Source organism: Bicyclus anynana, chromosome 4, assembly GCF_947172395.1.
Source record: "Bicyclus anynana chromosome 4, ilBicAnyn1.1, whole genome shotgun sequence".
NCBI lineage: Eukaryota > Metazoa > Arthropoda > Insecta > Lepidoptera > Nymphalidae > Bicyclus > Bicyclus anynana.
In genome coordinates this window covers 14,417,052-14,442,905 of record NC_069086.1, presented here as the reverse complement: position 1 = coordinate 14,442,905, position 25,854 = coordinate 14,417,052, and the positions used below count along the sequence as shown (strand labels likewise).

At 35.5% G+C, this 25,854-nt stretch overlaps 1 protein-coding gene across 1 annotated transcript in view; it reads right to left on the bottom strand.

The window, feature by feature from the left end:
- LOC112050427 (GTPase-activating Rap/Ran-GAP domain-like protein 3) overlaps positions 1 to 25,854 on the bottom strand; it is a 229,371-nt gene that overhangs the window by 198,759 nt on the left and 4,758 nt on the right. The window lies entirely within an intron of this gene.

Sequence of the window (25,854 nt, the reverse complement as noted above, 5' to 3'; positions counted from 1 at the left end):
TCTTTTTTAATTTTACTTATATTAACTATTTATAATGACCGGCTCCAACAGCTTTACGTGCTCTCAAGCAAGAGAATGTAGAACGAGTAGGAGGTCTAACACCACCAACTTCTCGACTCCGGGATGAAAATTTTCACTATAAATTTCTAGAAAGAGAGTAGCTTACACAAGAATCGAACTCACAACCGTATGATCCACAGCCCAAAAGTCTAACCACTGGAACAATGAAGCAGTATATAAAACTTTATTATAAAAAAAATTAAAATTGACACTCGTAGTGTCTAACACTCCCGTTTTAAATTTTAAGTGTAATATTGAAAAGCATAAAAGAATTCAATTTATCATATCTGTACATGAATAATTCAAATGTGTACATACGAGAGGCATGCCACAAGAGATATCCCACCTCAACTCTTTTACATAAGAGAGAAATATATATAGATAAAATAACCACACAGACCAATGCCTTTTAACTTATAAAATATTTCCTTTGTTTACCGTAGTGTATTTCCTGACACTCGAACTATCTTGAAGAGCGCATGTTGCTTCAAACTTTTCAAACGTTCTTTCAAATACACGCATTTACGAGTATAAAATGGTGAAAAGCAAGATGAAATTTACTCGCACTACAGTAATAGCAAGGCTTTTCAAAATATTCTTGAAAAATATGTCGGTAGTACACCATTATATTATATACACACTGTTATATTTGTTCGGTCCATACAAAGTTTTGCCCGATACTGACCACGCTGGGCATGCGGGTTGGTCAGCGCAGTGCTAGATTACTCGCGCCGATGTCGCTGCCGCCCGACACCGGCCCAAAGCATTTCATAATCTAGCCTGTGGGAATGGATATACCGCCATTAGTCGGAGGCGACCCCGCACTAGTAAGCGCAGTGATGGCCGACCCCCCACCAGGTGGACTGACGACAGCAAGCGAGTCGCAGGGATTCGCTGGATACAGGTGGCTCAGTATCGTGATGTTTGGAAGTCCCTACAAAAGTGCCCTGCAGTGGACGTCCATCGGCTGATATGATGATAATGATGACACCACTGTGCCTCGGATCGCTATTAACATCTTATTGAGAGCCAACCCCCTTTAGAGCAGCGTCATGCGTTAAGGTCCAAATTCCCTTTCCTATAATTAAAAAGGTCTGGTCCTAGGTCAGTAAAATATGCTGATTTTAGTCAATATCTAACATCTTAAACAAATCCACATGTCATTAGAACAATATTTTCAAGTTTCGCTTCAAATTATCTTTGGGACCGAATCATATCTGCGACATAAAACGGGAGTTAAGTGTAATAACGCCGGCATCCGTAGATAATTCTGTTTATAAAACAAAAACACAATATGAAAATGGGAAAAATGGCTGGAGTTTCTCGTTGCGGCAAGCTGTAAAAATGGCGGGTTTTATTGCCTTTTTCATAAAACAAACGCAGGGCTTTTATAAATAGACACCGTATTTTATAACAGGCTATCCGATGCAACGCAGTTTCACCCGCGTAATTTCCGTTCCTGTGAGAATATGGAAATAAAATATAGCCTAAGAAAACCACAAATAACGTAGCTTTCTAGTGGTAAAATATTTTTTTACTAAACCCTACAACACCACAAACTTTACCTCTTCATAATATTAACAAATACTAACTTTTACTTTTACTGAGACGAGACTCCAGTTCAGCAGTGAGCCGATTTTTACCTGCGATTTTAAAGAAAAGTAATAGGTACATTCTAAGTCGGAAATAAGGCATGTTACGACTGAGCCTACCTACTTATTAGACGAACAAGGCGTCAGTAAAATAGATTTGAAATAATTTCAAATAAGAAAATAATCGGTGAGGTCCGTTTTAGCTAAACAGAGCCCTCAATTGTTATTCTGGTCGCAACTTTTTCGCTACCTAGTTTTTTTTAATATGCTAGCTCTCATCATTTTAAGCCTATTGGAATAGCCCTCTACACGATCTCGCCTCCTCAAAAGAGAAAACATTTTTTTTTTAATTGTTGTTTATTAGTTCTTTAAAGATTACCTACATAAAATATTTACATAACAGTATAGTGATTGGAACCATCCCTCTCTTTCTGAGAGGAGACTCGTGCTCAGTGAGCCTAATATGGGTATGTTAATGATGACCATAACTAGAACCTCAAACATCTTGAGACTCTCAATCATTTTCATCTCGACATCTCGATTTTTAGACTATAGCCACAAACGTACCCGACTCGGTGGCCAAAACTGAAACTAACGCAAAGATATTAAGAACTAAAGTAACGGTAGTGCGTTGAAAAACAGTATACTAAAACAGCGACGCTCATTATACATATTTGTATGAAGTCTATGATATATTTTATAAATAATTTACGCTCTACAGCAACTTGTTTATTTAACTGTTGTGTATACATTACAACAACAATATTTGTTCAGTGAATAATGTAGGCCTACATTCACGGTGCAAATTTATGGATATTCAAATATTATGCCGTTGAGGTAAGCCGACGAAGGTACGGAAAAGATCTTCCGGCTTTCCGATATGAACCCGTACTTTTCGGTACTATAAAATTTTAAACAAAATAACCGAAGTAAATATTTTTTTTTATCACAAAGTTCTTTGAGAATTTTATACACATAGTACTTTTAAACATAACCACTGCAATAGGAAATCTGCAATACCACGTTGCAACGGTTATGTAGACAATTTGCATTTAAAGTGGGCTAATTTGGGTCGAAACGTGTAAAGAGATGTTTCCTTTTAGCACTGGCAATTTACACGGGCTTAGTGTCGTATTCAAATGGGTTTATAGATTGCGAATCGTGTCGTATGAATACCTTAATAGAAGAAGAAGAAAAATAATTTTATTTAGTAACACTTATAACTAAGTTGAGCTACAAAAAAAAAATTACAGACAAAAAAAAGCGCAAATAAGGCCTCCCACTCAGCATAAAGCTGCAGGTAGCTGCAGCGCTGGTTTTTAGTGGGCCCTTTTATAAGAATGACATCACGAATCATAATAGATATTTCAGGTTTAAGTTCCCATTTATGACTGTATCCACTCCTAATCCTAACACAGTCATCCTGACTTGTATTTTTTCTCTCATTTATTTATTTATCTTTTTTTTTTTAATTTTTAACAATGATGAAGCCAACGTAGTTGCGGAAGTGGACTGTAAAGATTTAGGATGTGATATGGCAGGACTCTGAAAAGGATCTAGACGGATAAACAAAAAAGCACTGGCCTGATAGATATCCACATGCACGTTTCCAGCCGTCTCCCGAGAGCTGAATCCGCCGCACCACTGAGATTATGAGACGTCACCATATATTTGATTGCTCGGGGAATAACAGCAATTAAGAAACCCCGAGACAAGTGGAAAATACAGTTTAGGCACACATTTACACCTTTATATAATGTTCACACTGACCGGATGGTTTATATCATCACCATCCCGAGATGCACTTCGCATTCATACGTGGCAGTTCTCGATTGTACTTAACGGCTTATAGCATCACCGAGTTAGGTACTGTCTGCGTGGGCATAATGTCCACGCAGTGTTGATAGCCACAAAATGGTGTGGCCAGTATATATTGTGCCTTATTTTAAGGTAAGGTTAGGGACTTCAGGTTTAATGATTTAGGAACAAGTAAGGTATAATATGAGGATTTAAACGCTGGCGTAACCACAATGTTAATATAAAAATATAATACAAAATACTATTAAAAATGTATAAAAAAAGTAAACCCTTCTGCTGCGGGACATTTGAGTGCCCGAGCACCCGGCGGTCAGGGTTCCAGAGTGAGGAACCTCCTCACAATCACTGCCTTTTGTATCCGGTTCTTGATCCAACAGTTAAATGAAAGCTTCTTAAGATGTTGGCCCAGGCTTTTCGCTATAAGACCATTGACTGAAACAACTATCGAAACTATAATAGTTGACTCAACATTCCACATGGCGGTAATCTCGTGAGCAAGGTCCGCTAACTGACTTGTATTATTATTATTTACCATAATATTGGAGGGATACAGGAAGTCAATGGTTTCAGTACTTTAATTAAGACATCGTACCAGACTAACAAACTCTCGTATCTAAAATATTATTACAGATTATCATGAATTCCAGTATCCACATAATCCACAGTAGAATCTTTAGATTGAAAATATATATTAGATCCCTAACAAACTTATTTCTAAAATTATAACAAAAAAAAAAAAAAACAAACATTGTGATAATTAAATTATTCTGTATTCATTACTTTGCGAGACCACTACCGGAACAGGCCGCTCTGAGGCAGAATTGACATGGAGCTTAGTAAATTATGTATCATCATCATCATCATCATCATCATCATTAACAATCCATATTCGGCTCAATATTGAACACGAGTCTCCTCTCTGAATGAGAAGGGCTAGGTCGACCTCGCTGGCCCAAAGCGGATTGGCAGATATGTAGTGAATTTGACTACCTACTTATATTATGTTTAAAGTGCTGTAATTGTTTATTTAAAATAATTACGTCACGCAGATGTAAAAACTATCATTTATACAAATACAAGTGTCCTTTGTCCTCAAAGTTAACGTGGGTAGATATTCCGGTCGAAATTCTGTACCTATTTGTACGCTCTACGCTCCCAAAACTAGGGCGTAGCACCTCAAAAGGGCCATCAGTTAGTGTCAGGACCACGACGTTATCTATCTGTCTATGTCATTTATGAGAGCAAAGTGACAGATTTCAGCGCGTATTTGCATTGAAAGCACTCGTACGTATGATAACCGAACACCTATGAATATTTAACATCACACTTCAACGAAGTTCTACTTGTGTTGTGTTTATTGCATGTAGTAAATCACTCGTAGCGGCACTCTTTTGATTTACATATTGTATGACATACGTAACGAATTATTTGTGAGTAAATAATCCGTGTGACATATGAGTACCTCGTCTAGAAAAGAATACCAAGAAGTATCGCTGTTTTAAGCTTTTGCATAGCTTTTATCCCGGGCTTTGAGAGCACCGAAACAAGAAATCGTAATTGAAATAAACCATGCATCAAGTTAACACATTTCGACGTTTACTTAACGACTCGACTGGACGAGTCAAATTTTATTAAACCAGAGTTCGATTCCAGCTCAACGTAAGACTTAGCAAGACAAGCATTTTTACACCATATTGCTAGGTGTATTATCTCGTATTCAATACCTGCAAAGTATAGTACGTAGGTATAACGTATACTACTTTGCACTATAATCGCAATCCACTTATATACTACTAGAGGACGCCCGCGACTTCGTCCGCGTGGAATTTAGTTTTTCATAAATCCCTCGGGAACCATGATTTTTTCTGGGATAAAAAGTAGCCTATGTGTTATATCTTAAAACCAAATTTCAGCTAATTCAGTTCAGTAGTCGAGGCGTGAAATAGTAACAAACATTCATATCATCAAAATCATCAGTTTTTGCAAATCTCGGGAAACCATGGATATTTACGGGATAAAAAGTAGCCTATATGTCAATCCAGAGAATCTATTTCCATTCCAAATTTCAGCCAAATCGCTTCAGTAGTAGCGGCGTTAAAGAGTAACAAACATTTAAACATCCAAACATCCATACAAACTTCCATGTTTATAATATTATAGTAGGATTTAATTGATCATCAGGTCCATAAAACAAAATTAATATGCGAAACGACTGCCCCAAGCATTTTTACACTATAATGTTAGGTGTATTATCTCGTATTCAATACCTGCAAAGTATTTTACGTAGGTGTAACGTAATATCTTTGACACCTACTTTGCACTATAATCGCAATTCACATACTATTTCAATGGGTATCGGGTCCATAAAACAAAATTAATATGCGTCTCACTCGTAAACGACTGCCCCAAGCATTACGTTGTTTGCGCTAAGTTGCGTTGGAATCCACTTCTCTTGTACATTAATGTACATTACATCCGTATTTATTATGTCGACTGCAGACAAGAAATACCGCTTAGAGAAATTTTCGCCGTACCAACACGTTGCAAAGTAAAATGCAGACTGGATGTATCATGCACATAATTATATCATCATCATCATCATATCAGCCGATGGACGTCCACTGCAGGACATAGGCCTTTTGTAGGGACATCCAAACATCACGATACTGAGCCACCAGCATCCAGCGAATCCCTGCGACTCGTTTTTCGTCAGTCCACCTGGTGGGGGGTCGACCAACACTGCACTACTAATGCGGGGTCGCCAATCCAGCACTTTGGGACCCCAACACATTCGCCCACATTTAAAATCGTGTGTCATGCACATACATCGTTTTATTTTCATGGCTTAAAATGTAGTGTAAATTCCGATTCTCTTTGAACAGCGCCGAAAAATATTCGAGCAATTTACATAATCATACTTTACAAGCAGTTTTAAGTTAATCTTCATGTTTGTAAGCAACATTCTTTAGTAAATATACGAGTTTTTAACAAAAGGTTTATCGTTCGAAATTTACATTCTCTGTAAAATAAAAGTTTACTTTTGAGCTTACAAGTTTATCTTGTAGATCTTTGCTCATGAAAAGCTCAAAAAATCCCACGACGATAGATAATGTGTGTTGCGTTACTCTTTTTTTTTTTTTTTTATTCTTTACAAGTTAGCCCTTGACTACAATCTCACCTGATGGTAAGTGATGATGCAGTCTAAGATGGAAGCGGGCTAACTTGGAGGAGGAGGATGAAAATCCACACCCCTTTTGGTTTCTACACGGCATCGTACCGGAACGCTAAATCGCTTGGCGGTATACTCACACCTGTGAGTATCGCAATTCAAATATTCTTTTATTTTTCTGTTAATCGCCTCTTTACCGTATTATTGTTTTGTTGTTTATACCTAATTAACTAATCCTCTAAGTTGTAAGTATATGTAAGTAAATATTAAATAACATTTAAATTATATATCTTTCTTTCTTAAATTATACTACATTCTCCAACCCAGAAGGACCAGGAATTTAGCATTACGCCAGTTACGTCCCTTGTGAGTTGTGAATCGCAATAATATAATCACGTACTTAATCTTCAATGGCTTAGTGTAGTCGTTCAAAATAAAGGCTTACTTGATAATCCCTCTAATTGACTTGCTTTGTTTTGTTGTCTTTCTGTTTGTCCTGTTCAATATTTAATATTTTGTACCGTTTCCGACGCTCTACGTTAGTAACACTACTGAATATCTCCAGCACTTTTTTACACTATGCAAATCTACCTACGTAATGCGTACCTACGTAATTTAATTTGCAGGTATTGAATACGGGATATGAAGCACCAATAACTCGCTAAAAGTTGACTGGCGTTATAGAGGTAATTGGCGATATACATTGGATAAGCCATTCCAAAGATATCAGCTTCTTTCTTTAACTTCAATGAAACTTGATTAAAATAAATTAAACCCATTTTATTTTAGGTGATGGACCCAAACACAAAACGTAAAATAACATGAAAAAAAATCGGTTGTCTGTAAAGTCGGTTTACTAACGATGGTTGAACGTGACGTCATTAGAAAATACTGACTGAATGGTTGCATTTTTCAAAAGAAAATGTTCGCTTTTCTAAAAAACTGTTTAATAATCTTTATAGACCAGAATATACTTTATTTCTTGTAAAAAAAGTTGGCAAACCTAGAGCGAGGGAACGACGCATGACGTCATCTTTTTTCGGATCGGCCAGCTCCATGGAATTATAAGACGTCGTCACGTCAAAAAAAAGCAAACTAAACAATTGGAAAATTCAGTTGCTTTTATTTTAACTTGAATTTCTTAAAAAGAAGCAATGCTGATAAATTCACAATCCTTACTACTCGAACATGAAATTGGATATTGTCTAACCTATTTTTATTGTATTGTGTAAAATCAATAGCCAGTGCGCTTGCTACTGTAAATACCATTGTTGTTCTTAGTAATGGCTAGAACACATTCTACTCGTGCAATCATTTTATTTGCCCAAGCTGAAAAGTAAAAACTGCAGCGCTAAATGTTTGAGCTTTTAGCTAGTTTTGCTAGTATATTTTAGTTTTAACTAAAATACCTTTATGGTAGCAAGTAATAGGGATGATGACAGTTTTAAATTATATATGAATAGGTATGTATAATATATAATAGTAATATATAAATTAAATACTAAGAAATAACTATGTAATAATAATCTTTTACACAAAAGCAACTAAATGAAACCTGGTCCATCCGTTCGAGAGCTACAAAGGTATGAATACCGATAAACAATGTTACTCGTACACACATGTAAAACTTATAATACCCCTCGTTTTTGCGTCAGGTAAAAAGAGGTTTTTCTCACGCTATACCGAAACCCCATTAAATCAGACTAAACCGTACGTATGTAAACTGACAATATCTTACAAAGTGGGTATTAACTTCTTACAATTCCTTTTGTAGGAACTTAAGGGAATAAATATCTTACGTTCACAATGGCGGTAGTCATAAAAATGTACAAGGTACAAATCTCAAACGAGCCACGAGTCTTATAGGACATAAATCTGCTGTAAAGAAAGAGCCTCAATCTCACAACATATATAAAATATTCATGAAGTTACACCGCAGATGTGGAAATAAATATCGTTATTGGGAAAAATACTATAACTGTGTTGTAAATAAAAATCCTTCAAAGTAAACTTATAGATTGCACTTTTGTAACAATGGGTTTAGAAGTTTCACTATACTTCAATGTCTTCGTTTAGTTATTCAATATTATAAAGCAAGTTAATCTAAATCGTAAATAACTAGTGGTAGCCTGCAGCTAAATCTAATATTTCTCGTGAAGTTATCTTTTCAATCTGCTTTTATAATGTGTATCTTGTAAACCCTGAATGATATCGAAATGGAAATTTTATATTTCTCTTGTTATTATAATCGCAAAATTTTACTTTTGGACTATTTTGTGACAAACACACTTGTGGAAAATGCTAATTAATCTTTAACGATGGAATTCCACTGCTGAACAGAGGTCTCTTGAACGGACCTCCAAGCACAATGGTCTCGAACTCCAGCATCCAGCGGCTCCATGCATACCGCTTGATATCGTCGCTTGATACCACCTAGTAGAGGGTCGACAAACAAACTTATTTACTAATAATTATAATAATTATTCATTTATTGTAATAACATTCATACACCAGTTACATTAAAATGTATAGCGATTTGTAGCATCGTGTTTTACCAACATTTTTGTGAATAAACGATCATTATGATTCAATGGTTCATTAAAAAAAATTAGGCATGGCATAAATATTGAATATTTTGAAAACTCGTAAGTGAGAGGCACATAAGAATTTTCCAGTAAATGCTTATAATGTTTTTTCATGATAGTTTGTAGAAGTAATTCATTATTCTAGTTAACTATTGTATGGCCTACACAAGGTAACGAAAATAAGCTTAACCTTCGACCGTTCGTGAGTAATGTTCGTATCTATTTATACGGGTTCATGTACTCCTATTAGGGTACCGGTTAAATAATAAAGAAATCTTTTACACACAAAGAGCCTTTTACAAAGAGAGTTTTAGAGTCGACATGATCCATGAAAATCTTCCTTGAACATTTTAAATTATCCTATTGAAACTACTTGAAACGATTCCTACTAATTACTCTTATAAAAATGCCTAGAAGGTATAGGTAGGCAAAGTGTGTTAGAAAATATATAAATGTTGGGAAAGTAGAAAATGGATTTATTTCTAAACCGATAATAGTAGCAATTTAATCCTATGAAAACATATTTAGACCTTTTTATTTAGATATATTGTATATATTATAGTATAGATACTCGTATAAACAGAAGTAATAATAAAATGAATAATAAATTATGGTTTACGGCCTTCCATATAAAACTAATAATCCCATGTTTTAAGAACAGGACGTTTTACCAAACCAAAAATGAGTTTTTAATAATGTAGATATTTTCTAGACCCCACTAAAATAAATATACAGACTGGTAACGAATATTGCCATGAAATACAGTTTACTGAATATTTATTCTTTGTATATAAAAACACAATAAAGACGAAGTTATGAAAGTCGACTGCAATAACATACAAAGAAAACAAGATTCATCGGGGAAGGTTTTTTTCTGTAATGTATCCGTTTTATCAGCGCTGAGAATTTCCTCTCTGCCAAAGATAATAAAATAAACAAACCCAACGAATATAAGGAGCTTTTTCAAGGTAAAGCCAGAGTAAGAATAACACGGCTTCATTTCACCATTGGCACAAAATAATACCTGCTATGGAACGAGTACATATTGAATACCTTCCATCTTTCATTCTCCGTTTTATTTGTTCAAAATTTATCTTTTTTTTATTGAAAGGATGTGATAGATGTGATATTTGCTTCTATGTACTCGTATGCTGTGGCACTATTCTTTAACGATATTCTTATAACTCTGTATCTTTGTCTAACACCCTACTATAAATAGAGAGAGATACAGACGATGTCACTCCAATGTTTTTCAGATAATGCATCTGAAATGCATGGATACGGTGGCAGTCGCCTGTATGACGTTCATAATACGTACTACTGTCGAGAATCGCGGTAAACTTTCAAGAGTGAAACGAACTGTCACCCGCACCATCCTACATGAAATGATCTGTAAGAGAGAGATAACGATGAATAAACTCACTGTTTCGAGTTATACGTAATAATTTTTACAGAATAGTGCTACTAATTATGTGTTTATTTAAAACGCTTATAGTCATTACCCATTTTCCATACATTTCTACAAAGAAAGTGTGACGCCTGACATCCTAGAAAAACATAGGTGGTTATTTACAAAGAATAGATCTAAAATGCTTACGACGACTAACCTGCTTCAATTGCTTAAACAGGGTCAGTCTTTCCCCCTGTTAGACAATTGGATTAGGAGCCTATACCGACCAATAAAAGTTGGCAGGCTTCATTATCATATCAACCGATGGACGTCCACTGCAGGACCTTTGTAGGAACTCCCAAACATCACGATCCTTAGCCGCCTGCATCCAGCGAATCTCTGCGACTCGCTTAAAGTCGTCAGTCCACCTGGTGGGGGTCGACCAACACTGCGCTTTTAGTGCGGTCGCCATTTTAGTACCTTGGAATAATAGTAATAAGTGCGGGCATACGCGATAATAATGTTTAACTTTAACTCTATCAATGTTAATAATAATGACTGGGATTTGAGAATGACGGATTAATGTTCTCTGAGCTGCTTCTACGATTTTTTTTTAATAAAATTCAGTATTTCAGAGCCTGACCGAAGATACGAAGCCGCATAGGCTAACTACTAGCCCAATTCCAAATTCAATTATTTCAATTAGGATTAATTTAAAAGCACTTTTGAAACATGATTTAATGGTGGTAATTAAAGTCAAAAACTTAAAATTAAAGTTACGTGGTTTCCAATGAGACAGAAGCCGCGGACAAAAGTTAATTTTATACGAGTATAATTACTGCACACAGAAATTTATTTGAAGTTACGTAAAATAGAAAATTCAGATATTAGACGAATAATTTATAATACAATTTGTATTCGAAATAATATACAGAACTAGAGATAATGTGTTACTGAATAACATATTTTAACTGGTTCACTTTAATTTAACCCTATCTGTTCGGATAGCTATAGTTTCACAGATAAAAATTCGCGTATATTTATTGTAAATAGGTTTTAAATTAATTAAGTTTGTTATTATTATTTTACAGTCACAACACTAAAAATCTGATTCCCAAATTTAATTGGATAAATCTTAATTGCAATTACAGAATTCAGAATAATTAATCTTCAACATTTTTTTAAAAGCCAGCTCGACTGAAGTACGAAAAGTAATCAGAAACTTCCATCATACCACTCGTAATTATGTCGCACAGCTGCAAGAGACATCGTTTAGTTGATGTGATCATCAACCCCATCTTTCTCAAGATAGCGAGGTCTATTGTACCAAATGTGACTGAAAACATTTACTAGCATGAACATAGAATGGTCAGGATTTGTCTAGCTAAGCAGGCTTATCATTTTATAACCATGCTTGGAAACCTTCAAAAATGTAATATTTTATTCATCATTATCAACCCATATTTGGCTCACTGCTGAGCTCGAGTCTCCTCTCAGAATAAGAGGGGTTAGGCCACCACGCTGGCCCAATCGGATTGGCAGACTTCACACACGCAGAGAATTATGAAAATTCTCTGGTATGCAGGTTTCCTCACGATGTTTTTCCTTCACAGTTTTGAGACACGTGATATTTAATTTCTTAAATTAATAATTAATAAGTAATATTTTATTATTAAGTCGTTTTTTTTTAATTAATTTTAATATATATAGTTATATAAATAGTTCACAAGTCTAAGATGTTAACAAATAAAACTTCAGACCAATTACCTTCTATTGGACTTGTATCGCACTTAAATTCAGCTCAAGTCTAACGTTTTTTGCGGGGACGAGGTAAACTCACATATCGAACATATTTAACACCAATAAATATATCCTATCCTTACATTACAACCAACTATAAAACACTCATTATTCATGATCAAATTGTTTTGTAGAGGGGTTTAACCTCTAGCGAGGCAGGTCCTACAGAAGGTCTGAGAATAAGACTCAAACAACCTAATAAAAGTTACACTCCCGTATTACCAGTATTTACGTACCAATACTTACTTTCTGATTGTTTGTTTGTCCAGGCTAATCTTTGGAACGGCTGGACCATTGTAATAGTATTTTCACTGGAAGATAGAGGAGGTTATTCAGCTACTTATGGGCTATTTTTAAACCCAGGATTTGTGAAAAGCTGGATTTGTGAAAAGCTGAACAAGGTCGCGGGTTATTTGTACAATTATACAGCATTCACAAAGTAGTTAATAACCTTGTACTGTAATAAGTAACGTACCATTGGACCGTAACGTGTTGCTCAGAAAGCCTTTGTTTATAACCGGTAGAGCGAACTGTGTTATTATACTTTATGTAAATACTTGTGGTTCTCTTCAGGGTACTAATTAAACTCAAGAAACTTAATTCCTAACTCATCTAACTTTGAGTTGTGTTTGCGTAGAAAATACTCATTTGTGTAAGACTTTTATTGTTCATTTTAGTTTTAGAGTTTTAATTTTTTTTGTAATATACATAAAATATTCTTCATGAAATAGATTGAAAGATTAGCCGATGGATGTCCACTGCTGGACATAGGTCTCTTGTGTAGACTTACAAAAATCACCCAAGCCGCCAACATCCGACGACGCCCTGTATCCGATTTGACGTCGTCGGTCCACCACAGGGTTGACCAACATTGCACAGAACTGCAGAATATCTATTCCAACACTTTAGGACCTCAACGGCTCTCAAACTATTGCCTCGCTCATTACCAATATTGCTTCGCGACTCATTGAGCTACATCGGTGACTTTGGTTCTGAACTCTGGATTCAGAAGATTCGACCTCGTGACTAAAGGACTGATACGTCATTAAAGGTTTGTTTAACCCGACCGCCACACTATGGTCCTCGTGCTGCCGCATCGCATAGTTGCTCAACCTGATCACACTTTGCTCTACTCACGGAAATACTTGTGTACTCATGAATATATTTCCACATATACTCACAGCATGATATTATGCGGCAGGACGAGTTAACGTGGCCACCTCGCGCTGCCTCGTAGTTTCAACGATGTTGCCCTGCCTGGCCACACACTGTTTTAGTCGCGGAAATACTCAAGCGAATATTCGTGAAAATATTTACACGAATACGATGTGCGACAGGACGAGTAACGTGGTCACACTACTGCTCTGCTTAATTTCCTCGCTACTTCCCACGCCACTCAGGCTGTGTCTGGCTGTGGCATTACGTATTGTAACTGCTGATTATCGGTAGTAGGTGTCTATTTTAAAATACAAAAGCAAATAATCGACTAAACATACCTATCGATATATTTTGTTTGAAGTAGATCGAGGTCATCCTATCGTTTGTTTGGACTTTCGATTAATTTCACTTCTAGGTATTGTCAATAAAGGGTGTTTAGTGACACTAGCGGACGCCCGCGACTTCATCCGCGTGGAATTCGGTTCACAAATCCCGCGGGAACCATGGATTTTTCCAGTATGAAGCCTATATGTTAATCCAGACTTTAATCTATATATATCAACTTCAAATTTCAGGTGATTTGGTTCAGTAGCCGAGGCGTGAAAGAGTAACAAATATTCATACAACCAAAATCATCAGTTTTTTGCAAATCTCGAGAAACCGTGGATTTTCCCAGGATGAAAAGCAGTCTATGTAAATAATCCAGATTAAAATCTATTTCCATTACAAATTTCATTCAAATCGCTTCAGTAGTAGCGGCGTTAAAGAGTAACAAACATACATGCATACCACTTTTGCGTTTATAATATTAGTAGGATATCTCAGCTTTGAGTATACGTATCTTTAAAAATATATATTGCCAACATTATACAACAATCTTTGTAGTACCTACCTAATAAAGCTTACGTAATATCAAGTAAAGAACAATCTACTAGTACATCTACCTGCTAAATATTAATGTTAATATTTTATTACAATGTTTTATATTCGGCTAATTTTGAGATGCTCAGCGAAACAAGATTAACATCTTTTATAATTAAGAGACAATCTATAGGTAACTACTGCTGAAATTTTCTTTAACATCTCCCTGATACCGAGTAATTTTACGGCCAGTGATTTTATTTAAAGGCATGATAAAATGTTCAAGATTTCTCTACACAATGAAGTAAATTTAAACTATCGTGAGTGTTATTCATATTAATTGATTATGAAACACGGCTAAAACTCACGTGATATTACGTCGGAGTATGCCCGACTAGTTTCGAACCCATACGGGGCCCTTAGTCATGAGCTGGTTCTTGCATCGCGGCACGATCCAAACTGGAAAAGTTTGGATTGACAATACGATCCAAACTGGAAAAGTTTGGATCGTGCCACGATGCAAGAACCAGCTCATGACTAAGGGCCCCGTATGGGTTCGAAACTAGTCGGGCATACTCCGACGTAATATCACGTGAGTTTTAGCCGTGTTTCATAATCAATTAACAATGAAGTAAAATCATTTTCACGAAAGAACCTAATTATTACTTCTTCTTTAACTTAGTTAATAATTCACGGCGTGCCAAAAAACTATATAAAACTCAAAAATACTACTATAGGCCTGTTTGATAGCTATACTCGCTTTTCAGAAATATTTACGTTTAATGAAATGGGTTACGTTTTTTATAAAATATTTTATTTTGAATTTAAAATTTACTAAAATCTTATCGTGTAAAACCATAATATACTCGTATGTTTGCATAATATTTATGCAAACAATAACTTTTTTGGTCACATAAATAGCACGTTCGTGACTGAAAACGTGGTCGATACTGTTAACTCATTCCCAGAGGGAACTTTGTTATTAAACAGTTTTGCGACATAAAATTTGGAATACCTCGCCTGAACATTAATGTTATTTCAGCGATAATTGGAAATATACATTTTATAATATAATATGTTTTGCCTGTGCTCAATCTTTTTAAATTTAATTTTGGCACAAATATTTCAATAGTATGTAGTAGGCTATTGATTTATATTTAATATTTTAGTAACGAAAGCTCCAACCAAGTCGAATAAGTAGTGAAAAAGTACTAGCCTTAGCATTAATTTATAATACTGTACTTACATAGCTCAACGAGTCGCGAAGCAGAAGTGGCAATGGGCAGGCCACATAGTTCGAAGAGCCGGTGGACGTTGGGGTCCCAAGGTGCTGGAATGGGGACCGCACCGGAAAGCGCAGTGTTGATCAACCCCTCACTAGGTGGACCGAGGATATCAAACGGGTTGCAGGCAGCCGCTGGACGCTGGCGGATCGAGACCGTTGTGCTTGGAGGTCTATGCAAGAGGCCTATGTCCAGCAGTGGACGTCTATCGGCTGATAAGGTATACTTACATACGGTTGTAAATACGCGTATATAATACATATCATTTACTTATGGTTCTAATAGTCATTTTCTAAAGGCGGTTAATAAACAAGCGTACAATATTACATTCATTTCGTCTAGTTTAATGTACGTCCTCGTACATCTAGTACAAGAAACAAGAAAGTGTATGCAATCTCAATATTGATTGCTATTTCCAGACGTACAAAGCGCTATATTGAGCGTACATTGTATAAAGATTGCTCGTTTAGCTATTTGCTCAAATATAGAAGAGAGCATGCCCCTGACCCATTTTAATAAAAGTCTCAATCTACCCAGAATATTCACAATGTAGGAAAGGTGATGGTACATCAAGACTACTGCAAAACTGTCATCTGCAGTGAAACAACGACTAAATAGCTGTACAACACTAATGAGTTATTAAGCCGACCTCAAACAACGAATCGCATGTTTTATATCTGTGTGATCATGATCATTCATTTGAAACGACAATTTAAATTTAACTTTATTATTTGAAACAGAAGAATTATTTTTCGAGTATGTCGTCTGGTATCTGATCGACAACTCGTGTGTCTTCTTCTTCTTCTAGAGCTTCAGTTTTTTAGTTTAGTTAAAATCTACAATAGAGAAAAGAGATGGTCCAAAATTGAATGGAGCCCAGGATCAGTCATTGTACCCGAGCGGAAATAAAAGAAAATATTTTTTTTGACTATTTTTGATTATACAAATCTACAAATTTACCTTAATTCTTTCGAAATAATGAATAATTTATTATCTCCCATGAAATGCAACACTAATAAAGGTAATAATGGCGGATTGATGACGTTTTCAATGCAGTAGTCGTTTTGACGTTTGCTGTCAATTGTCATGTCATAGTTGCTTTAAGGGCGCCATCTTGATATAACTCAAAAACTTGAGTTTTAATTTCATTTCTTTCTTATTATTTAGTTAGATTTATTCACTTGTTTGGATTTTAATAAAAACCTTGTATTTTTTAAATTTTAATGATATGGGGTACAAGAGTGGACCTGAATTGTAATATAGTAAGACCATCTCCTTTGTAATATAGTAACTTAAGCCGTTGCAAATTTGTACCCTTTGTCGTAGAGGGTCCAAATTCAAATTTAGGAATCGACACAGATAGGACAGGCAATGAAGCTCCCCACGCAACGCGAAAATGTTTTGGTTTATTCTTCAAGCTGCGACCGAAACCTTCATCTATAAGATAAAACACTGATTACTTTTATGGTAAACTAGAGTAAAAGAGTACAAGTTACAGATCTGTGCTTTGCTGTACTTCTCAACAGAGGTCCTAGGTTCGATACCCAGGACCAGTTTAGAATTTTATATGATCTAAATTGGCTCAGGTCTGGTCCGGTGGTAGGCTTCGGCCTTGGCTAGTTTCCATCCAAGCGATTTAGCGATCCGGTACGTTGCCACGTAAAAATCATCAGAGGTATGAATAGGATAAACTTGTACCTCTTCTAAGTTCCATCTTAGACTGCATCTTGTCACTTCAGATCAGATGGTCTGGTGGCAATTTTCCATTTAATAAAAAAGAAATAACTTTTTTAGAATATGACGTGTATAGCTTGGCAACTGCGTTCGTAAAATACTCGATGGTCCGCGCGGGCCGGGGGACATGTAGCGATGAATGAAAATTTACGACTGATGCACCTCAATTCGCTGCACGCACGATTTCACACCCGCGCAGTCTTTTTCCCCCGCATATCATGGGAGTATCATCAAAGAACTTGCCAGATCATAAATATAGTTGCGAGATTTATAGCCCTTTTATCGCCTAAACTCTACAGACTTAATAGAACTGGGGCTCTAGCCATGTGGCACGTCGATAACGCTAACGCTTCGAAAACTAATAAAATGTATAGGAATGACAGATCCAATCGACAACTTGATCACGTGAACTGTCGACCATGAATATCATTCCCATACATTTATTAACTTTTGAAGCGTTAGCGATTGTAGAAAGAGAATCGACTTACCACATGGCTACAGGCCCTGCCCCTGTATGGGAATGACAGATCTTGATCACGTGACCTGTCGATAGCAAATATCATTCCCATACATTTTTCTAGTTTTCGAAGCGTTTGCGATCGTAGAAAGAGAATCGACGTGCCACTTGGCTACAGGGGCTGGACTTCAACCTTGTGCTGCTTTCGTATTGACCCTTTTGTAAATTTTGTATAGCCTTGCGTGCCCACTGCCTCATACAAATTGTACGTATTACTAAAACATTAATCTTTCTTCTTTTATTCGTTAAGATGGATTACCTACTCTTTTCTTAGTAATATGCTTGGATAATGAGATAGATAGGTACTCGTAAATATATTAGGGTTTATCTTAAGGTTTTCAGTATACACATACAAACACACATAAATAGACAATACGTGTGATCCATTTTCATCTAAAATTTTCACTGAACTTTAACAATTTTTAATGTGACGACAGGATAAATGAAGTGAAATCACAATCGTCTCCAATTTCATCAAAATCGTTATCAACCCATATTCGCCTCACCGCTGAGCTCGAGTCTCCTCTCAGAAAGAGAGGGGTTAGGCCAATAGTAGTAGTTATCAAAGTATCCTTTTATAATTGCTTTATTATTATTTCTTTGGCTTTAATTAAAAATCTTATCAAAACAACTACCGTCAAGATAAGTGTAGTACCAAATTATGAGTGAAATACGACGAACAAAAGCAATCGAGACTAAGCAAGCGCGGCGGATACGATGAAACGGAATGAGTGTGACAATCTTTACCCATATCGTCAACCTTTTATTCTTAGACAATGCCCACACATCTACATAATCAAATTCTGAACAGATAATTATCTTAACAGTTCATAATAGAAGTGTCAAATAAATCAGATACCTTGTGTACTGGGTGCTCAGGAGTATTTCCCATAACTCTAAGGTTATATTCTTTAAGGAAAATTAATTAAATATGTTTAAGATGAACAATTGAACATGCGTTCTAAAATAAATATTTTCGGAGTAAATAATATTTCTTTTGTAAATAGATCCTAAAATGTGTCCCATAAAATAAGCGAAACTTATTTACCGAAAAATATGACCAAACAGCTAACTAGTCAAGTGCGCCAGTGCCAGTTGCAACTATCTCGTTGCTCTCGTCAAAAATGTAGTCTAGTACTGTCATCATCATACCTTGTCATTGAAAAAAAAAAAAAATTCTTTTCATTTTAGCTAAAGACGTATGTTACATGGATAGTCGGAATTGTTAAAATTACTTTGTATGAAAACACGAAATATTTTTTTAGTTAAAAAAATTAGCTATGCAATTCGGCTCCTATAAGTGGACTCGTCAAGGCCTTGAAGTTATGGGAAATACTCCCGAGCATCCTGTATAGTAGAGTATAACTATAGATAAAGAGCTAAAATTAAGAATTTGATTGCCCAAAGAGGAAACACATAGCTGTAAATTGTAATAAGTTACTTGCTCTCTCGGTTCAGGCAATGGAAGTGGTTGTATTTTGTTATTCATGCTAAGGATGTAAGTTCACTTAAAATACATTAATTTTTAAACTTCAAGGTGGAGATACGTATGATAAACATTCGGATATACCTAATATTATTCTAAATGGAATATGAGAAATAAGAAACAAATATATTCGCTAGGCACCAATGATTGATAAATATACAGAAAAAAAAATCGGTTGTCTGTAAAGTCGGTTTACTGACGAAAGTTGAACGTGACAACGTCATAAGAAAATACTGATGGAATGCTTGCATTTTTCAAAAGAAAATGTTCGTTTTTCTAAAATACTGTTTAATAATCTTAATAGACCAGAATATACTTTATTTATTGTAAAAATAAGTTGGCATGCACGCATGACGTCATCTTTTTATGAATGGCATTTTACTAAAAATTACTCTCAGGTTATTCAGTAATAATAAACGGGACATATACTCATACAGTATCGAAATAATACAGTACATCTAAATACAGGAGCAGAGTGGAGATTTTTTCCTGTTAATTTACATGCCAGCTTTTTAATTACATTTTCCATTTTTTTCCTAAATACCTATATCGCCTGATCTCAAGTAATTTCCTAAAAGATTCAAGGTTGGCGAAACGGAAGTCAATTACAAAAATTGCTATCGTTACATTAGCGACCTATTTTTTATTCAGAATATTTTTATTTCGTCGAGTAGCAATTAACAAAAAGCTTCCATTACTTTCATTTTATTATTTTTTTAACAAATTGTCTGGCGCAAATGTCTGGGTAATTGCTTTATATTTTCCTTATATTTTAGATTCTTTAAGCTACGGTTTTATGCGACTTTTAATTCCACTCGGTTTCAGCTGTTCCGCAAACACCACGTACAAATCGATCAATCGTATGGGCAGAATCAAACAACAAGCCTAAAGCTGACGTTTCAGCAATATTAATTTCGTGGGTAGACTTTTATCCCTACTTTGACATCTGACCTAGTGGCAGTTTGATACTGTGACGATCGCGTAAACGTAAACGCGAATTTCTAAAGGATTGAAACAGCGCCATCGAGTGGCACTACTGCACAACTGTTTTAATTCCATATAACTTCGCGTTTACGTTAACGCAATAGTAAGAGTATGAACACATTGAAAACTCCCACTAGGCACACAGTGCTCATCTTGACCTATGACCAATATTCCCTTATCTCATCCAACTAGTCCTAAATTCTGTGTTAAGAGTTCGTACCTATTACCATGGAATAATTAAGGCTTCGAATGTAAAAGTAAAATTCAAAACCAAAATCTTCATTTACAGTTACATAAGCATAAGCAAAGAGTTCTTTGCTTATGCTAATTGCTTTTAAGTATCTTCACTTCCGTATATTGTATGGAAAGCATATAAAGCCAGTTAATCATTATTCGTACATACAACATACCATTTACACGAGTATCCCTTACAACTGACAAAAGCTCGGATCGATACAAAGGCCAATAGTTAACAAAGAGGTGTTTTCGAATGCGATATTTTCATTTAAACTAGATCAAGGGCACATAACAAACATTTTGATTTATTATTTTGTCAATAAAATTAAACACCTATTACCAAAACAAGCAGTTAAGCTACAATATCAAGGGTAAAAACATCGTTTACGACAGAGTAATTTAACGCAAGTTATGTTAGAAAAACCTTATGCAATGCTTTTTGCGTAACTTTGGTCCCTCTTATAAGTCAGCATCATCATTATCAACCCATATTCGGCACACTGCTGAGCTCGAGTCTCCTCTGAGAATAAGAGGGGTTACGCCAATAGTCCACCACGCTGGCCCAATGCGGATTGGCAGACTTCACACACGCAGAGAATTATGAAAATTCTCTGGTATGCAGGTTTCCTCATGATGTTTTTCCTTCACCGTTTTGAGACACGTGATATTTTATTTCTTAAAATGCACACAACTGAAAAAATTGGAGGTGCATGCCCCATGATGCCCCATGATGCCGTGCATGGTGCTCTTATCAGTGTTAAGCCTTAAGTGCCTGTAACTAATTTCAAATCAGAGCACATTTGGCGGCAGAAATAGGCAGTAGGTAGTATTTCCCCAAAAAAAATCTGCCACTAAGAGAGCTAATAAATCTATAATAACCAGTAGAGTACCTAGTAGAGTAGTAGTATTATCAGCCTATTTTAACGGTCCAATAAAGGTCCAAGACCTGTAGCCATGTAGCACGTCGATTCTCTTTCTACAAACGCTAACGATTCGTAAATTCAAAAATATATAGGAATGACATTTCATTAACGACAGTTCACGTGATCAAGTTGTCGATCAGGTCAGTCATTCCCATACATTTTGTTAGTTTTCGAAGCGTTAGCGTTTGTAGAAAGAGAATCGACGTGCCTCATGGCTTAAGCCCAAGACCTTCCAAATAAGGAGCTATTAGACCCACCACGCTGCTCCAATGCGGGTTGGTGGGCTTAGTGTGATAATGTCAAATTCATTAACAACCACTATCAGATGTTAATAGTACCCTAGTAACAGTAGTAAGTAAAATATAAAATTGAAATAGTAAAAGTAATGCTATTTTTACTATCATCAACGTGAACAATGCCTAGGAAATGAACGGAAGGGACTTGTGGATGGAATGTGTATCTACTGGGGCTCGACATGGCTCCATTCTCCTGACTATATGACATGAATGTTTATATATCGGGCTTTTGTACTTGTATTTATGTGAAAACTATATAACACAATCTATTTAAATAAAAGCGAAAGGTCACGAAATATCGAAAACTGATTGACGTATAAAGATGAAAGGGGAATTGCCCACCAGTCAATGCAAAGAGTCCAGGGAACCTTGGTTACCTCTGTTTATAAGTAGAGATGATAATATGATGTATAAATAAGGATCTGGTTAAATAATTGGCTTAATAAATGTATGTTTCTTGAAGAAAAGTATTTTTTGATCACTCTTCTAAGCCAAAAAGCAGCGAAATACGAGTAGGTTTTTTTATTTTCTACAAGTTAGCCCTTGACTACAATCTCACCTGATGGTAAGTAATGATGCAATCTAAGATGGAAGCGGGCTAGCTTGTTAGGAGAAGAATGAAATCCACACACCTTTCGGTTTCTACATGACATCGCTAAATCGCTTGGCGGTACGTCTTTGTCGGTAGGGTGGTAACTAGCCACGGCCGAAGCCTCCCACTAGCTGGACCTGGACCAAATGGGAAAACCTCAATCGGTCAAGCCAGGGATCGAACCCAGGACCTCCGTCAAGTAAATCCATCGCGCATACCACTGCGCCACGGAGGACGTCAACATTTGAAGCTGTATTTTTTTTTCTGTTACGAACAAGCTTAACACACAACAAAGCGAACAAACAAACAAACCAATTATAAGTCCTCAAAAAATATCGTAAAACTCAGGCTGCTTCATCAAATATCGTAGCTTTTAGTTTTAACCCGACTAGACCCGATTAGGTTATGGCGGTCGTATTTACAATACTTACTTTACTTTTATGTCTGTATTCTTTTGTGTAGTACTTCTACTACTAATAGACAAAATTATATTATGTATTGCATTGATTTTTATTTATCTTTTTTGGCTACAGAGCTGAATCATAAAAGTGGTCATAAATTTGGAATAAAATACGGGCTTGTCAAGTAAGGCATAAAAACCGCAGCGAGAGAAAAACTTTAAATGCGGGAATCGGATGAACCTACGAATAAGGGCTTTATCTTCATCCTATCTTCTAAGACATTTAATTTGTTGGAGTGTATTGTAAACAGATATCCATACCAATATTATAAATGTGAAAGTGTGTGTGTCTGTTGCTCTTTCTTTGAGCGACGAATTGACGTGACTTTTTAAGTGGAGATAGCTAGAAGGATGGAGAATGAAGTAGGCTTCTTTTTGTTTGTTGGGTAGGGGTAGGGTAGGGGAAGGGTAGTGGTAGAGTAGGGTAGTGGTAGGGTAGGGGTAGGGTAAGCGTAGGGTAGGGTAGGGGTAGGGAAGAAGCTCACATAATTTTTATTAAGCTAGAAAAAAAATTATACAAATTATTATATTTCTTATAATATGTAGTTAGTAAATGAAATTATTTCTTTATGAATAAGATTTAATCAAAATGTTTTTTAATACGTGAATTTAACAAAATAATGAGAATGACGCCATTAATGGTATGATAGCGTTAATAAGAGGCTCTACAGACCTTCAGCTTTAACTGCACAATTTTAACTGTACAGTTTTATCTAATAGCAATTTTTAATCAAAATCATTAGACAAACTGTTAAAAGCGACGGTCTCTACACACGGACGGTTTAACTAAACAGTTATACCGTTCAGTTAATATTGCGCAGTTAAACTTCTGGTCTGTAGCACGGGTAATGTGTAAATGGAATAAGAGTATGGGAGTACCAATGAAACTGTTTTCTTCAATTAATGTGATTGTTATAGTAACTTTTACCATCCACATTGTAAAAATATTCGAAACGAGCAATAAGGTAATATAAAAGTAATCACGTACGACAACAAAATCCTCCAAATATAAAACACACGTGCAAACGGTCTTTATGTTTAATTTACATCTAAAGTGGGGTAATTTGGGTCAATGTGTACAAAACACTAATGTTTGCTCGCGCCGAGATATTTGCTGGCTCAGGGTTGTTACCCTAGGTACACAATTTTAGACGTTGATAAATACTTGATTCAAAATTAATTAATTTCTATTGGAATCCTAATACATATATGTACTGAACATGAGAAAGTTTACTTTAAAGTTTTGTTTGTAGAAATTAAAAGTTTGCTACTCGCAGCAGATCGAATGTAGACAGATTAGAGGATTTTATCACTTTGTCATTGTTAATGTATTCTTTTTTGTTAATGTATTCGAAATATATAGTGTTGGTTTTGTTTAGATACTACAGGTAACTTATGAATAATTTAACCGATTTATTTCATCATTTACCTTCGTTCTCACGTCTAATTGTTATTTTAACAATTTGACGTGAAAACGAATATTTTATTGGGATAAATTATTGGAATTAATATTTTAATTGTAAAGAAAATTGCATACTATATATTAATTGAATGTCTTGGTAGCTCAATAATTTCAAGATTTAAACATGTTCTAGCAAATAAATGATTTGATTTCATTTGATTTAGAAGGTTCATACGACACGAAAAATGGGTAGAAAATTGGAAAATTAACACCTTTTTTTATTTACTTACCCACATCTCTGGATAAACTTTGTACATAGATAATAAAAATTAAACCAGGTAATAGAAAACAAGTAAGTTTGATTCGGATACGAGTATCTCACAGTTCACACTGAGATTAGCTACTATAATGTAAGCTATGTAACTGAGGTCTATATTCCATTAAGTATTGCCTCCTTTACTATAAGACAGAAGGCCTGTCCCTTTAGAAGGCCTAATATAGTCTGATAATGATGAATGAAAAAGTTCTAGAGATATCGTCAACAAAGCCATTCCATACAAAATGTATGAGGAGACATTTTCTTTATAATATTTGTTTGAGTAATAGTGAGACAATAAGTCCAGTCATTTCAGTTATAAATAGCATATCTGACACTACTTTATTTTATACTCGTATAGTCAATATTAACAGAAACTCTGAGGTATAAAATTAATAAAAGCCTTTTACGTAATTTGGCGTGGTTCGAATGTTATGTATCCCCAGAGCGACTGCCCCCTAGTACCCACCCTTGGCCGTGTCAGACAGCCGTTATCGCGTGTTGCATTATTCATTTAATACGAAATCCATATATCCATAATACGGGTACGGTTACCAAAGCAGCAAATAAAAAATAACAATTTCAATTTTCATTTTTCAACCGGGACTCTTCAATCTGAATATCAGTATTAGACGCAACAAGAATTCATTATATCAACTCATCGAGAAGTTCAAATGAAACAACGTTTTGCTTTGGACGAGATGAAACCGAGTTCCCGTTGTTAGACCGGACCTTTGTTTTCAAGAAAGGAAGCCAGGTTTTTAATATCGCCCGCATTCTTTTTAAAAGAAAATTATTTTCATGATTCTTAAAAAAATATATGAAAAGGTATCTGGTATACTCGTACATGTGTAGCTTATACCGTGTGTATTAAGTCTTAAGTAAATGATTTACTTACACTTTCTTAATGTGTCTTAAGTAAATGTATATATCTTCACAAACGAGTACTTAACACAAGTATGGTCTTAGAGCCTGTCAAGAGGCAAAGTCTTTTAGTAAAAACTGAAAGTTTGTCAGACGAAAGTATAAGTTGTAATAGAGTTGTTACCATGTTGTTACCAAAAATTTATTCAACTTCTTACAGCGCAAGACTAGATTTTTGACATGAAAGTTAATCATTGAAGTAACTAACTATTGTTCGGAGAAAGATAATAGGAGCAGACATCAAGTATAATTCTAAGTAAGATACTG